Source organism: Apium graveolens, chromosome 7 (genome assembly GCF_009905375.1).
Source record: "Apium graveolens cultivar Ventura chromosome 7, ASM990537v1, whole genome shotgun sequence".
NCBI classification, from domain to species: Eukaryota; Viridiplantae; Streptophyta; class Magnoliopsida; order Apiales; family Apiaceae; genus Apium; species Apium graveolens.
The window spans coordinates 168,748,664-168,761,437 of NC_133653.1; the positions used below are offsets into that span (position 1 = coordinate 168,748,664).

Consider the following 12,774-nt stretch of genomic DNA (forward strand, 5'->3'; position numbering starts at 1 on the left):
TCTTGCGCTGTCCCAGAACTGCACCTACCGCATAGTCACTCGCATCACACATCATCTCAAACGGTTCTGTCCAATTTGGTGCTGTAATAACTGGTGCCGTGATCAAACTCTCCTTGAGAGTCTCGAATGCTGCCAAACATTCATCATCAAATTTGAAAGGCACATCTTTCTCAAGTAAATTGCACAACGGCTTAGATATCTTTGAAAAGTCCTTGATGAATCGCCGATAAAAACCCGCATGACCGAGAAAACTACGGATTCCTTTCACTGAATTAGGTGGGGGAAGATTTTCAATGACTCCCACCTTGGCCTTGTCCACCTCCAGACCTTTGCTAGAGACCTTATGCCCAAGGATAATGCCTTCACGCACCATAAAATGACATTTCTCCCAATTAAGCACCAAATTAGTTTCCACGCATCTTTTGAGTACGGCGCGCAGATTATTCAAGCATTCATCATATGAGTGTCCAAAGACGGAGAAGTCATCCATGAACACTTCGACATTATTTCCAATCATGTCAGAGAATATAGCCATCATACATCTCTGAAAGGTGGCCGGGGCGCCACATAACCCAAACGAAACTCTACGAAAAGCAAATGTGCCAAATGGACAAGTGAAGGTAGTCTTTTCCTGATCCTCTGGTGCAATACAAATCTGATTATACCCGGAATACCCATCCAGAAGACAAAAATACTCATGTCCCGCCAATCTGTCAAGCATTTGATCAAAAAATGGGAGAGGGAAGTGATCCTTTCTTGTGGCTTTGTTCAATTTTCTATAATCCATGCATACTCTCCATCCTGTAACTGTTCGAGTAGGGATGAGCTCATTCTTTTCATTTGCGACCACAGTGATACCTCCCTTCTTAGGAACACATTGTACAGGGCTCACCCACGAGCTGTCAGAAATAGGATAAATGATGCCTGCATCTAGCCATTTCAGAATTTCTTTCTTCACCACCTCCTTCATGATTGGGTTCAGTCTTCGCTGCTGTTCCACAGTTGGCTTACTACCTTCCTCTAACAGAATTTTATGCCTACAATATGAGGGACTTATCCCCTTGATGTCTGCTATAGTCCATCCTATAGCCGATTTGAATTCTCTCAAAATCCTTAAGAGCTTGTCTTCCTCACTACCTGAAAGGTCAGCTGAAATAATAACAGGTAACGTAGATGAATCACCTAAAAAGGCATACCTCAAGTGTTCAGGTAATGGTTTGAGCTCTAAGGTAGGCGCTTCCTCTATTGATGGTTTGAGCTTCCCTTCAGCGTTCTTGAGGTCAGAAGTACCAAGAGATTCAAATGGTATATCTAGCTTTCGCTTCCAGGGAGAAGCGTTCAGATATTGTAATTGCTCGTTGTTATCTTCATCATCACTGTCAAATTCCCCCACTAAGGCCTTTTCCAATGCATCAGACATTAGCATGTGATCGAGTTCCGAAGTAACCGCAGAATCAATCACATCCACTTTTAAGCACTCCTCATCTTCTGTAGGGAATTTCATTGCCTTGAATACGTTGAAGGTCACATCCTGATCTTGAACCCGCATAGTAAGTTCTCCTTTTTGCACATCTATCAAGGTACGGCCAGTCGCCAAGAAAGGCCTCCCCAAGATTATGGGAATCTTTTTATCTTCCTCAAAATCCAGAATAACAAAATCAGCAGGAAAGAAGAGCTTATCCACCTTGACGAGCACATCCTCAACTATGCCCCTTGGGTAAGTAATGGAACGGTCCGCCAATTGTAGCGACATGTATGTGGGTTTTGGATCAGGTAGGTCCAGCTTTTTAAAGATCGACAACGGCATCAGATTAATGCTTGCTCCCAAATCACAAAGGCACTTGTCAAAAGTTAGATTGCCAATGGTGCAAGGAATGGTGAAGCTTCCTGGATCTTTCAGTTTTGGTGGTAACTTTTGTTGCAGAACCGCACTGTATTCTTCCGTGAGAGCAACGGTTTCAAGGTCATCCAGTTTCACCTTCCTTGAAAGAATAGTCTTCATAAACTTCGCATAACTAGGCATTTGTTCCAGAGCCTCAGCGAAAGGTATATTGATGTGAAGTTTCTTGAACACCTCCAGAAACTTCCCGAACTGTCTATCCAGCTTTTGTTGCTGCAATCTCTTAGGAAAAGGTGGTGGAGGATAGAGCTGTTTCTCCCCTGTATTAGCCTCAGGCAGAGTGTGTTCAACAGTAGTCTTCCTTGGTTCCGCCGCTTTCTCCCTTTGCTTAGATTCTTCATCTCGAACTTCAGCTTCGACTTCTTTTGCCTTTTCAGCATCAGCTACTTTTCCAGACCTTAAGGTAATAGCCTTGACTTGCTCTTTAGCTTCCTTCCTGCCTGGTACTTCCGTGTCACTGGGAAGAGTGCCAGGTTGACGATTGAGCACTGCATTGGCTAATTGACCGATTTGATTTTCCAAGGTCTTGATAGAAACCGCCTGACTCTTGCACAACAGCTTAAGTTCCTCAAAATCAGCACTAGTAGGTGCAGCTGCACTTCCCTGTTGAGGATATGATTGTCTTGTAGCATACTGCTGTGGTTGCTGGAATCCAGGTGGGTTAAACTGTTTACTCACTCCTTGCTGATATGGTGGCTGAATAGCATTCTGATTATTTCCCCAGCTGAAATTTGGATGATTTCTGTTGTTAGGATGATAGGTCGCTGGCACAGGCTGCTGTTGTCGCTGATAATTATTCACATACTGAACAGATTCGTTGACAAGAGAACACTGATCCGTAGCATGAGAACCTGCACAAAGCTCACAAACCATAGCTATTTGATTAACTCCATACGTAGCCAAAGAATCAACCTTCATTGATAGCGCTTGGAGCTGGGCTGTAATAGCGGTGGCTGCATCAACTTCCAGAATACCTGCTACCTTGCCTGATGTCATCCTCTGAGTTGGGTTTTGATGCTCATTTGCAGCCATCGTCTCAATAAGATTGTACGCCTCAGTATAGCTTTTAGCCCATAAGGCGCCTCCAGCTGCTGCATCGAGCATGGGCCGAGATTGAGCCCCCAAACCATTATAAAAACCAGTGATTACCATCCAATCCGGCATTCCATGATGTGGACATTTTCTCAACATTTCCTTGTAGCGTTCCCAAGCCTCGCACATAGATTCTGTAGGTTGCTGCGCAAACTGAGTAAGAGCACTCCTCATAGCAGCAGTCTTTGCCATTGGATAAAACTTCACCAGAAACTTTTGCGCAAGATCTTGCCACGTAGTGATTGACCCAGCTGGTTCAGAATGTAACCAGTCTTTAGCCTTATCCCTCAGTGAGAATGGGAAAAGCCTCAACTTGATAGCCTCATCAGTCACGCCATTATACTTAAAAGTGCTGCAGATCTCGACAAAATTCCTTATGTGCATGTTGGGGTCTTCAGTTGCCGCTCCTCCAAAAGAAACAGAATTCTGCACCATCTGAATAGTGCCCGGCTTGATTTCAAAGGTGTTAGCTTGAATAGCCGGATGAAGGATGCTTGACTGAATGTCATCAATTTTAGGCCGAGAAAAATCCATAAGAGCTGGATCAGCTTGAACAATATGATCTCCCATGTTTACTGGTTCTTTCTGCTCAGTTCCTGAATCCGAATCCTCAAAATCTAACTTCTCCGGTGTATCAAGAACTTCGTCTTTCTCCTCAGCTGTATCTAAGGTCCTCTTGCGAGCACGAGAACGAGTTTGCATAAACGTTTGCTAAAGTACCTGAAACACAACCGAAAAGAGTAATTAACTACTACGTCCTAATCACTGAGTCCTAATGACCAATGATGGTAAGTACATAAACTAAACAAATACGCCGAGTCCCCGGCAGCGGCGCCAAAAACTTGTTAGGGCGAAATCACGCACTAATATTCACGCAAGTATACGCGTTCGAAAGTAATATAGAATACTTTCTAGTTCGTTCCCTCAGAGACTCAGACTAATTTATTGTCTAATTTAACTCACTCACCAATGTATGATTACTTCTCAATGTTAAGATAATAACACTTAAAATTGTTGATTAAATATTAACTATAATTAACTACTTAATTAACCACTTAACTAACACTTCAATTTATCAATAATTAAACACTCATGAGATCACAACTTCATTATTACTTCCTTCTATAGCCATAGTTATTACCTTTAGCATGTGACAGTAATGATATTAATCGAATAACACAAAACTGATAAAAGCCAACTTTCATTGTACTAATACCATTCTACCAAACATCCACAATTAAGATAGAAATTTAATAGTCATCAATTATGTTGAGTTCCTATATGTCTACAGAAATTGATAACACAATGATTTAAGCACAAGTCATTCCTTTTGATTACATAGGGCAGATAAAACTGTTAGAGTTACCCACTAATCATGCACAACGTACATGAACCTATGCTAGCATGGCAAGTTCTAAATCTCAAGATCCACCGTCGCTTCACAAGAGATTAACACCCTATCTTATATGTTCGCGACGCACATAAGACGAATACGCACAACCAATACTAGATATCATGCAATCATCACACACTAAAGTATTAAACAATTAACTAAAGAATTCCATAATAAATCCGTTGCTACCCCATGATCAGGATTAGCCCATAATAGAACTTATCGCCATCATGGGTTCATATGAAATCATGATAAATGAACACAAGAAAATAACAACTAAACTAATTATATTAAAACAGAGTACGTCACAAGAGTAAATAAGTCAAAGCAAGAAAACTAGCATCCAACGTTACAACGAAACAAGAATCACAAGAATATATGCTTCCTCTTCGTTGCTGTGTGCTAAATCGGTCTTCTTCCTTATCTCCTTCGCTTCTTGCAAAACACAATCTAAAACATAATCCCCTCTTAATACTCTGTGAAAAACGTCTCAAATCTACTTATATAATAGTCCCATAAAACTCAGATTACATAGAAGTTGGAAGCCAAACAGAAGTAGAAGTCTAAAACAATATATTATTTTCCCCGACCCTGCGCGGCCGCTCAGTATTTCTGCGCGGGCGCGCAAGGCTGCTGCGCGGCCGCTCAGCATTGCTGCGCGGGCGTGCAGGACCCTACTGGAAAATTTCCAGGTTTGCTCCGTTTCTTCGCCGTAATCTGCCCGTTCTTTTCCTCTCGCAATGGTGAACACATGCCAAGGCTTATTCTTGATGATTCCTCCTCCGAAATGCAACTAATACCCTGAAATGCATAAACACTAGAAAAACGCATCAAATACACAAAATACTTGATTTCAAGACACCAATTTAAGCCATTTTAAGACGTTCTAAGTGGTATAAAATGCCACTTATCAATAACCTTGGGAAGTACTTTCCTGAAAACAATTGACTGAACTTAAATCAGTTTATTATAATCTCTTGCTCCGTGCCTTCCTTGGCCTTTCATCAGCGGGTGGCCTCTCTCTTAGGAAGGTAAGTGGAAAAAATAGTCTTTTGCACTTCGTCAATCATTTAGAATCTCAATTGATTCCTCTATTTCCTTTAGCCAGGCTCTTGCCTTGACTGGGTCAACTTGTTCCTTGGAACTCTGAGAGCTTAGCGACTTAAAGGTTCGGAAAGATTTTCTCACCGCATTGTTTCCTCAAGCTGGTGGTTGGGAATAAAAGTATAAGTTCTGTTTAGACAGGTCCATGAATTGTCGTATAGGAGTACTGTAACGACCGAGGAATTACGCTTGTATTATATTATAATAATGATAAATTATGTGTATTATTATGTGATTAAATGTGTTAAGTCGTTAAACCATAACTGCTATGTGTTATGTGTTGGCTGTTTTGATCCAAACGTGTTTTGGATATTTATTGAGTGTTTTATCGTCAGTTATATATATATATTATATTAAAACCTGTACAGCTCAAAATTATGTTTTAAAAGCCCGTATTTCAAACAAAATCATTGACTCTATTTTATTAAAAATGCCCTATACCATATCGCTATTCTGAACCCCTAGACGTTTTACAAATTGACCTTTTTCGCGAAAAACGACTTTTCCGGACCCCTTCGGGTACCAAAAACCCCACAAAAATTATATTTTTATTTTTATATGATCATGAAATTATCATATATCATTTTCTTTGTATTTTTGTAATTTTCACAATTTTTGGGAATTTTTAGTATTTATTTTGTAATTATTGGATATTTAAAAATTCAATATTAATACCCAAAAATTATAAAAATTGGGGCCAAATATTTTTATTAGGAGTATAATTAGACCCTTAATTTTACTTAGGGGTATTATTTTCATAAATATAAATACCTGATTTATTAGTAATTAAATCAGTTAATTATACAGAAAAATCATAAAATAAAACGAAAAAGAAAAAGGAATTAGGGTTAGGGTTTCTGTGAAGAACAGGGTAGAAGGATCAATAGCGATTTTGAAGGTGATTTCGACAACCAAATCGAGCGTGTAAGTAGTCAAATTGAAGCTGGTGATTCGTAGTTTCTGTTTATGTGATTATTTTTGTTGATTGTTGAGTTGATTTTAATTTCGTGTTTTCGGGTTTAGTTCTTGAATTCGGGTTTGATTCTCTGTGTGTTGTTTGATGTTATTGTTGTTGGAGATGAGTAGATCGTTGTTGTGCGAGTCGAACGGTACCGGTTTCGTGATGTTTGGTGTCCGTTTTAGCATCGCCGGAGTTTCGCCGCCGGAGTTTCGCCGCCGCTGCCGTGTTCTTCGCGGTTCCGGCGCTGTGTTCGACGAAGACGAAGAAGGAAGGAAGGGGGGACGTCGTTGTGATGCTGTGCCTCAGAAACGCAGAAGAAGCAAGCTGGAATCAAGTGTTTTCGTCTCGTCGGAATTTTTCCGCCGGCGTCGGATTCTGGGAGTGCAGGCGGTGTTCTTCCCGACCCGATCGGGTCGGGGACGACCCGGTTGCAACCCGGTTTCGACCCGGGTTCAATCCTAAAAACCCTAAATCCTGTTATGTTTTTGTGTTTCTGAATAAAATAATTAATTATTTATATTTTAGTAATTAAAAATCAATTTTAATAATTCTAAAAATTAATTAAAAATTAGTTTGATATTCTGAAAAATAGTATTTATAATTTCTGATTTATTTTATTAAATTATATATTCGAATTTATTTATTTAATTAATTATTTAATTACTTATCTAATTATTTATTAATTATCTAATTAATTAATAATTGGGTAATTAATTAATAATTAGGTAATTAATTAGTAAATAAGGATTAGAAATAATTAAGTAAGGTAATTAATAATCTAATAATTAGTTAATAGTGTGAATAATGATTCGGTAATTAAAATTATTATTCGAGCGTTAGTTATTCGAATAATATTGTGATAATTATTTGTATCGTATAATAGTTATCGGTAATTATCTGTTTAGCGAATCGTATGAGTTTCAATAATGATAGAATAGTTCGGTAATTATGTGGGAATTGCGAGTAGCTCGTAGTTATACGAGTGATTAATCGTTAAGTTGGTCTATAATTCGAGTAATTCGTAGTTATTTGATAAATAGCGTATCGGTTAATTAAATCGATTGATTATTTGTAAATAATCGATCTGATCGAATAAGTAATAATAATTTGTAATAAATAATAATAATTCCTAATAATTAGGGATTAATTATTTTAAAGTACAATAATTATTAATTAATTATTTAAAAATATGATTAAGGATTGTTTTATTATAATTAATTATTTATAATTAATTATTAATTAATTAAATCTTGTTTAATTCATAATAATTCAACCGTTAGTCCGATTTGAGCGAAACGAAGACCCCTAGACTCAGAAAAATGAGACGAATATAATAAAAATAGTTGTAAGTTTAATTTCTTCCGAAAGAAAGTGGTTTGGTTATAATTGATAGTTCGTAGGTCCTAGTAGGAGTATAATTGAGCAGAATAAATCCCGAAAAATTATAATAAAATCAGATAAGACTAGTAATGCAGGTATAAGTCTAGAATTGATTCTAAAAAATAATTATAAATCTAGAAATTAATTATGTGCTTTATGTGCTACGTGCTTTATGTGATTATGTGAACCTATGTGCTGTATAAATGTATGTGTATATATACGAGTCAGATAGAAACGTATGGGTAGACTGATAAGGTTGCGTGTTATCAATTCAAGATACACGTATATAGTAAGTTATCTAAATGCCTATCTTTCCATGATTTGTTCAGTGTTAGCAAGGCCAAGCAAGCTAGGGTCAGAAGGCGGTGAGTTAAACCAGGTTAAGTACGCGCAAGGCAAATTTTTCCCCTATTCTAAATTCAGAATAGTGATTTATATTTCTTTTCTATCGTATCAGTTCTCTTTGATAATCATTGTTCATATACACTGTTATCCAATTATTATTGCTTGTTTCCAATTTCATTTCAATTCTTGATTTACCCAATTTATTGAATTCCCTGTTCATATTTCAATTTCTTTACCCTTGTTACATATACTCTGGTATATCCTGGTGTTGGGATATATCAATAGCATTTCGATTGTTCCGGATGCTAAGCCTTGGACTGGATGATTATTATACGGGCTGGGTTTTACCCAGACCATTATTTAATAGGCCATAGTTGCCTGAGTACTCCTTATGTTGGTTAGGTCTATGCAGTTGGGTATAGATCCACACTATATTCTGACTGATCACCAGGTTATAGTGCATATGTTTGTTCTTGTTTCCAGTCTTGTTCATTTGGTACTCGCCAGCATTGGCAAATTACTATTCTATACAGATTCAGATGGTTGTTCCGACCAGCAGCTTATTGTTTCACTCATTTCTCTTTCTTTATACTATATATATTATTGCAGGCTTGTTGAGCAATTTTGGCTTATCCCTTTTTATTGTTACTCCTATTGTTTTACAGTTAAGGTAGAGAATGAAACCCATCAGAACCCGCATAGTCAAGAAGTGAGTCAAGCAGCGGGACCCTCTTATACCAAGAGTGTTCCTTTCTATTCCCGAAGAGAGCTTTGAATTGCCAGATCAGGTGTAGCAGGATAAGTAGTAATGTTGGGTTGAATAAAAGTCTTGTGTAGTTTGAATAAAAGTTGTGTAGTGAGACTGTAGATAGAATAAAGTTTTGTAACAAAGAGAGTTCTTGAGACAGGTTTTATTTAGTTGGGTTTGTAATAAAGTGTAGTATGTGATTCTTGTTTTCAAACTCAGACCTTAAAAGATCCTGAGTAGTGATAGTTCGGGGTAATTATTATATTTATATTCCGCTTGTGCAGGTTTAGTTGGTAATTATTGTTAATAATGCCCCAAATCTATACCCCAGATTTGGAGGGTGTTATAGTTCGTATCAGAGCTTAGGTTTGACTTTTGAAAATAAGAACGTTAGGGCTAAGATAAGATAGGAAAATGAGATAGGATAGAAGTAAGAGTGTTAGGATTGTTTGTTTATGTGATTAGAAGTTATGAGTTTTAGGAATTGTGATTTGATTGTTTTTGTGTTATTATTTTTATGTATATTAGATGGCTTCTTTATCATCATCTACGGAGAGGACCGAGACAGATCCAGTGGTTGCACCGGTATTAGCCCCAGTGTCAGAGCAAATCTTACCTCCATTGCCACTACCTCCACCATTGCCACCTGGACCACCACCAGAGATACCACTTCCCCCAGAGTGGGAGGATTTAGAGCCTCAGATTCCTATGCCACCAGTCGAGATTCCAGAGATGCCACAGATGGAGCCAGAGGCAGAGCCGCCAGTATATGCACCTATGGAGCAGCGTGTCTTATTCCCTGCCCCATTAGCCATTTATGCACCTGTTCCGGGAGTTTATCAGTTCCCTCAGCCAGAGTTTATGGATGAGATCATGGTAGATGGACCATTACCTTCTCGAGGTTCCAGCACTGATCTTCATGAGCATCATACAGTGACTTACCAACGCTTTCAGGCAGAGAGGGAGGAGAGGATTAGATGGAAGAACCAGTGTAGAGAGATCCTTGGATTGTATGAGACGCAGGCAGATGGTCCTGTCAGAGCATTACGACCAGATTATATATTGAGAGAGGCTACATCAGATTCATCGGATTAGTTCTCAGCAGCTTACTGATTTGAGACAGCAGGATCTTAGTGCGGAGACAGCATATCGCAGAGCATTAGGACTTACCGAGGCAGTGCTAGAGGCATTGCAGGAGGAGTTGAGCCACGTGCCACCAGGATTTTGAGACTAGCAGATCGATGAGTGTTGTATTATGTATATTTTGTAGATAGAGGCAGCATAGTATTGTATGACTAGTTTGTATGAGTGTAGCTACTGACTTTGACTGATAGTAGTAGCAGTATGACTGTTATATCATAGGTTTTTGTATCAAGCACTGACACCTGTAGCTGGTGTTCTACCTATATATATATATATGAGATAATCTTTTGCACGTTTTCTTTATTTTATTTCCAGTTATTTAAGCATTTACATTTATTTCAGTACCATTGCATATTTACAAATATTGTTTTATTTACGATCATGTTGTACCCTTATGTTTTAAAAAAAAAATTAAAAAAAAAACATATCATGCTGTTTTATTTATTCAGTTATTTAATAAGCCATTTTATTTTCCCAAATCAACTGTTTTAATATATGTTTAATATACTATTATTAAAGAAGACCCATTATTTATTTACCAGAAAGATGGCACCTAAAAGAAAAGCACAACCCGACTCATCAAATGGAAACACCGAGGGCCAAAACAATAATAACCAGATGGATCAGATGTTTAATCTCATGCAACAACAGATGTTGATGATGCAACAACAAATGCAGCAGCAACAACAGCAGTTCCAGCAGCAGATGTTACAACAAGCCGCTCATCCAGGACATCAAGTACCACCAGCAGCACATACGGTCACTTTCAAGCAATTTCAGTCGGTTAAGCCACCGGAATTTATGGGTTCCACGAATCCTACAAAAGCGAGAGCTTGGCTGAAAGAGATGGAAAAGGCTTTTTCGTTAGTAAAGGTTGAGGAAGAACAGAAGACGGATTTCGCTAGCTACTTTCTGAAAGGCGAAGCTAATTACTGCTGGGAATCGAAGAAAGCTTTGGAAGGAGAAGATGTAGTGACCTGGGATAGATTCACTGATCTTTTCTTGGAGAAATATTTTCCTCATTTTATGAAGAACCAGATGGAGATCAAATTCCTGGAGCTGAAGCAAGACAACTTATCGGTTGCGGATTATGAGACCAAGTTCACTGAATTGGCAAGATTTGTTCCAGAGCAAGTGGATACGGACGAGAAGCGGGCCAAGAGATTCCAGCAAGGACTGAAACCATGGATTCGTAGCAGGGTAGCTGTGTTTGAACTGACAACTTATACAGCTGTTGTTCAGAAGGCTATGATTATTGAAGGTGAAAGCGAAGCAGCTCAGAAAGAGAAAGGACCAGGAAATTTTCAGAATCGTTTCAACAAAAGGCCGGGATTTCAAGCTCGAGGAAAAGTAAACTTTAGGAGGCCAGAAAAAAACAACCAGAGGATGGGTAATCGACTACCTGCCCCAACTCAGCAAAGGCTTATTCGACCGCCTGTACCTGATTGCAGAACGTGTGGTAGAAAGCATACGGGAATTTGCAACAAGCCAAATGTCACGTGTTTCAAGTGCAAGCAAAGGGGACACTATTCTGGAGAATGTCCGATGGGAAAAGCAGAAGTTACTTGTTTCCAATGTGGGAGAAAAGGACATATCGCCAGAGACTGCAGAGGAATTGCAATGGCCGCTAGTATTCCTAGAGTTTTAGCATTACCTCCACCTCCACTACCATAACAAAATCAGCCTAGAGCAAGGACTTTCAATATGTCAATGAAGGAAGCGGTACAGAGTCCGGATGTGGTTGCAGGTACACTCCCTATAAATTCCGTAAATGCTTTAGTATTGATTGATTCAGGAGCTACTAGATCTTTTATTTCTGAAGATTTTATCTCTAAGATAGATTGTGAGATCCAGCGGTTAGATGAAGTGTTAGTCATAAAATTAGCAAATGATGATCAGGTTGCAGTAGATCGAGTATGCCCGAGTTGTGATATTGAGATAGGGAGATGTCATTTTTCAGTTGATTTGATACCTTTTAGGTTAGGGGAGTTTGATGTTATTCTAGGAATGGATTGGCTATCTAGTAATAATGCTCAGATTGATTGTGCGAATAAAAGAGTGAAATTGCAAACTGAAGAAAATGAAACGGTAATATTTAAAGGTGAGAAGCAAAAGCAGAAATTCCTATCAATAATGCAGACGAGAAGATTGCTACGCCAAGGATGTCAAGCTTATTTAGCCTATGTACGGGATGCTGACAAGGTAAATCCGAAGATTGAAGATATTCCTGTAGTTTGTGAATTTCTTGATGTTGTTCCAGACGAATTACCAGGACTTCCACCAGATCGAGAAATTGAGTTCACTATTGACTTGATGCCAGGGACTGAACCAATTTCGAAAGCTCCATATCGAATGGCACCTGTTGAAATGAGGGAATTAGAAAAGCAGTTGCAAGAACTTCTCGACAAAGGAATTATAAGGCCAAGTGTATCCCCATGGGGCGCACCAGTATTGTTTGTGAAAAAGAAGGATGGTAGTATGCGACTGTGTATTGATTATCGTGAGCTGAACAAGTTAACTATCAAGAATAAATATCCTTTACCTCGCATCGATGATTTATTTGATCAACTAAAAGGAGCAGCATGGTTTTCGAAAATCGACTTACGATCAGGCTATCATTAGTTAAAGATTAAGGCCGAGGATATTCCAAAGACAGCGTTTAGAACGAGGTACGGACACTATGAATTTCTTGTGATGGCTTTTGGATT

General features: G+C 38.6%; 1 non-coding gene across 1 annotated transcript; it reads left to right on the forward strand.

The window, feature by feature from the left end:
- The first annotated feature begins 3,062 nt into the window (after positions 1–3,062).
- LOC141675602 (small nucleolar RNA R71) lies at positions 3,063–3,169 on the forward strand. The gene has a single exon (XR_012556246.1). It is a non-coding gene; the product is annotated as a small nucleolar RNA R71 (small nucleolar RNA).
- The last annotated feature ends 9,605 nt before the right edge of the window (positions 3,170–12,774 follow it).